A 4,618-nucleotide genomic window follows, 5' to 3' on the forward strand; every position below is an offset into this window, starting at 1 on the left:
AGAGAGAGAGAGAGAGAGAGAGAGCATCTGCTGTAAAACCGCTCTGGGATTATCAGCAGCAACGGTGACAGCAAATGATGATTGTTGGTAATGTATGGGGGGGAGGGAGGTTGGTGGGGGGGGGGCAATTATGTACACCTCTCTTTCTCCTCCTCCTCTCTCTCTCTCTCTCTCTCTACATTCCCCTCACTCTGTACCCCCTACGGTGGCCCCGATGGGACACAGCCTTTCATTTGCTCATTGCGGTAATTGGTGTATGTGAGGGGGAGGTACATGTGTTCTGCTCCCCCTCTGCGTCTGTCAGAGAATTAGAAAATGGAATTCTCTGAAGAGCAGTGTGTGTCTGCCTTCCTCGTCCAAGATGACACATTTTCATTATTCGCCCGGCGACAGAACAGATTTCTCTGTTCTCTGGCCACGGGCATAGATTATGATTTGCAATTCTGAAGATAATTTATATTGTGATTAAATGAGCAAAAATAAATTGAGAAAAATAGCTGTTAAATAAATGGTTGGACAATTAAGTCACTGCGCGCTACAGCTTTGATGGAAATGCTAAGTGATAATATTTCCAGGTCTTCACAAATGAAATCAAAGTAAATTCAAATTGGTTTGCAAAAGAATGATTAATTATATAGAATTTAGAGAGCATTGTCTCCCTATACTATCATTAATTCATCCCAACTTTTCCCTGTAATGTTAAATCCAGTTGAAACCTAAACAGTAAAGTCATAATGTAAATAGTGTCATTTATATTCTATATTAAAGATAAACAGAAATGGTTAGTGCAGCTTCAGAATTCTGCATCCATTGCTGACATTATCGAACCATATCATATATCATATATCAGCATGTATCTATATGTATCACCAACTTAAAGCTAAGGTCTTAAGTCACATCCAGTTCTCCATTTGTATATTTTCAAGGTGCTACATGTAGCATTTTAACATCAATAAATTATTACCGCATTCATTTTGAGACGTAGTATAATTACTGTAAACAAACAAGAGCATCTCCTCTACACTGCATTTTACATTCTGAGCCACCGGGTCGGATTTGGCGGGAAATCTGCTGGATCGCTTTATGGCACAAAACAGGAAGAGGGCACCGTTCTTCCAGAGCAAACGGAGCTAAAGCTTTCAGAGTTTTTCGCAATGGCAGATGGTGGAAGGAATGGATGATGGGAAAAATCACTTCCAATATGTTTATCCTCTTCAGTAAAGCTCCAGGAGGGGAGGAGGGACAAGTAGCGACAGGAAAGCAACAGGGTTTATGGGAAATGTGGTCTTGATTTTGAGAAACACTAGCACTAACAATACAACTGGTGTGAGACAGAGGCTACCAGTCATCTCCACCATGATCTCATTTGTTTACAGTAATTCTACCAAGGCATCACAATTAATTTGGCAATCATATATTTATGTTTAAATGCTACACGTACCTTTAAAAACAGGATTAAAACTATGTGAGCATAGCTATGAACTATCTTTGCCAGCGACCAAACACCCCAAGGTAGAAAATATTAAACGGAGAACAGAACACAGCTGTCCAAAACAGTTACAATCTACATACATACAGAGAGAGAGAGAGAGCGAGAGCGAGAGAGAGAGAGAGAGAGAGAGAGAGAAAATATATATATATTTATTTAGCCCTTTGTTAGCCGGTTCAAGAGTGAGTGATAGAGTCTGTGATCTCCAGTCACGGGTTAGAGGATCGCTCAGGGGGAGAACAGAGAAAACAGCCAGACCGCTGACCTCTCACTGAGGGAGCATCCTGCACACAGCGGCCTGAGACGAGGGCTCGCCGCAGGGGGAGACGCAGACAGAGATGTGGGGGGTGGTGGAGGGTGGTGGGTGGTGGTGGAGGTGGGTGGGGGTGGGGGGTGCAGCAGCAGGGGGAGGTGAGGCGGAGAGCGAGGGGAGGCTCTCGGAGAGCCGAGGTTATTGGGTTAGGAGGGGAGAAAGAGCGCGGGTTGAAAGAACAGCGGAGAGGGGGAGGAGGAGGAGGAAGAGGAGGAGGAGGAGGAGGAGGAGGAGGAGGGGGGGTGCCACTGTGGGGAAAAGAGGTGAGGGAAGCGGTGTAGGAGAGGTGCGAGGCGGAGGAGAGAAATAGGAAAGCTGCTATGGAGCGACATATGGAAAAAGGTGAGGGAGAGATATAGGGACGTATAGAGAGGAAACGCGTGAAGAAAGCGACGCCGAAAATGAGACGACAGTGACAGAAGAATAGAGAGACGGCTAATGAACTGAGAAGTGATGGAAGGCAAACGGTATAGCGCACAATTAGCGGTTTCCCCTCACCTCTCCCTAAAAGTCGACTGTAAGATGAGCAAGACGCCTGCAATCTGTGTGATTAGGCTGAATCACATCGATGGAAGACGGATACAAAGGAGGTATAAGAAGTAGGGACACTTTTTTTTTTTTAGCTTTATGTCCTTTCAGATTAATTAGATGGGATACAGTGGAGAAGGGGTGGGTAGGTGGGTGGGGGGTCGTCCCATTTGATGACAAGACTTTCCCAGGTTTCGCGGCACGCGCTTTCGCCCCGCCGTGGGGACAGCGGAACGCCTCAAATGGGCGCAGGCTGAAGACGGAGAGCGGGATAGAAAGACGAATAGAACAACAGGTGCACCGTGTAGAGGAGGAGGGGGGGGGGGGGGGGGGGGGAGCTGTGGCGAACAACGGGGCACGAGGCCAAAGGGTGAGGGTGGCGGCAGAGCGGTCGACGCAGACACACGGGGAGAGGTAGGGGAGCGAAGGAGGAGGGGGGAAATGGACGGAGGGAGAGCGATGGAGGGCAGAGGGGTGGATGGAGGGGGGGAGGGGGGTCGTGGCGGGGGGTGGAGGTGTGCGCCTGGCAGGCTCTGCGAGTCAAAGGACCCTCGCTGCGCTCACTGTCTGATGTACAATCCTTTCCGTTTCTGGCTCTCTCTCTCCGGGCCGATGTCCTCAATCACTTTTCTCCTGTCGGTTCCTTTCCTTTCCTTTCCTTTCTTTCCTTTCCTTCTCCCTTCTCCTTTCATCTCTTCTCTTCTAATTTTCTCTCTTGTGCTTTCCTCACGTTTTCTCTCCTTTCATCTCATCTACACTGAAACCTCTCCCCTTCAGTGGTCTCCTCTCCTTTCTTCCCTCCCTCCCTCTTCTCTGCTGTTCTTACCTTAATCTGTCCTCTCCTTTCCTTCCCTCTCCTCTTGCCTCCTTCTGCCTCCGCTCATAAAATCTCTGCTTCTCTATCTCATTGATCGCCTTGCCTCAACACACGTACATATGTAGCCGCACACACACACACACACACACAATTCCTAACACTAAACAACTAAGAAGATGAATGACCTCACTTTGCATAAAACCGGTCCTCACAAGGCAAGAAGTACAAGAACACACACACACACACACACATACACACCACACACACACGGACACACGCCAGTTCAGTCTGGGGCATCAAGACAATGTTTTTGTGCTCCTGCTGTTTTCACCGGCGGTGACAAGCACCTGTGTGTTGTGTGCAACAAAGGTTCCTAGCAACAGTCGTCGAGGAGAGGCATCGTCAGGATGCACACCTGTTTGATCTGCCGGGACCCTCTGTGATAAGTGGCCCCGGTAACCACGGCAACCAGGATATGGGATGGATCCATGTGGCGCTATTGAATGGCCTTGGATTATGAACACACACACATACACACAAATGCACATAGAGGCACACACGCAAACTTAGGAAACGCACATCACAGATGCGCGCGCACCTACATGCATGCAAAGACACACACACACACACACAAATTTAGGAAAACACACATCACACACACATCATACGTACCAGAACACACATGCACTGAACCACTGGGAGAAATGCATGGAAAAACACACAATCACACAAACAACTCGTCCATATCATAAGGCAGTAAGATCACCGTGCAGCATGCCGGGTTTCACACCTGCCTATTGATTCGTAACACACTTCACACATGGAGAAATGTGCAAAGAAACATCTCGCATTCAGGAAAAGAAACGACTCGAACCCTCACACATGCGAACGAAAACATTCCTGTCGGAGAGACGCGCGGGGAGCGCGGGGGATGGCAGGTGGCCGACGTGCCGGCAGCGTTACTCACAGTGCACAGGTGGACGAGCGAGGGAAGAAAAGACTTCTGCGTCGACCTTGGAGAGGAAAATGTGAATAGTTAACTGGGGGAAAAACATAGTCATTCACACACAAAACAGAAAGAAGTGCAAATAAATCTGTACGTAAATGTCTGCAGGATTACGTGTACGGCTTTTTCTATAGATCGACTGGTCTAGATGTAAGTAGATGTATGTAAGCGAACAATGCTGCATACGTCTATACTGTATAGAGCTTTTTCTGCACATTCTTCCAATTGCCTGGCACATAGGAATGTTAACTGAAGCATCAATGCACACATGAAACAGTGTGTGCTATTCTGCTCTGTATGTTGTATATACATGTACAGCATTGTATGTGCATTGTGGATTCTGAAGCGTTGAAATGTAAATTGATCAACAAACAATGTCTTTTCTGCACATAATTAACAGCCAAAACATGACTGTGAGCAGTAAAGAAATGCATAATTTAATTTGCACATATAACGCTGCATGGT

The sequence above is a fragment of the Centroberyx gerrardi genome, chromosome 4 (assembly GCF_048128805.1).
Source record: "Centroberyx gerrardi isolate f3 chromosome 4, fCenGer3.hap1.cur.20231027, whole genome shotgun sequence".
Taxonomy (NCBI): domain Eukaryota; kingdom Metazoa; phylum Chordata; class Actinopteri; order Beryciformes; family Berycidae; genus Centroberyx; species Centroberyx gerrardi.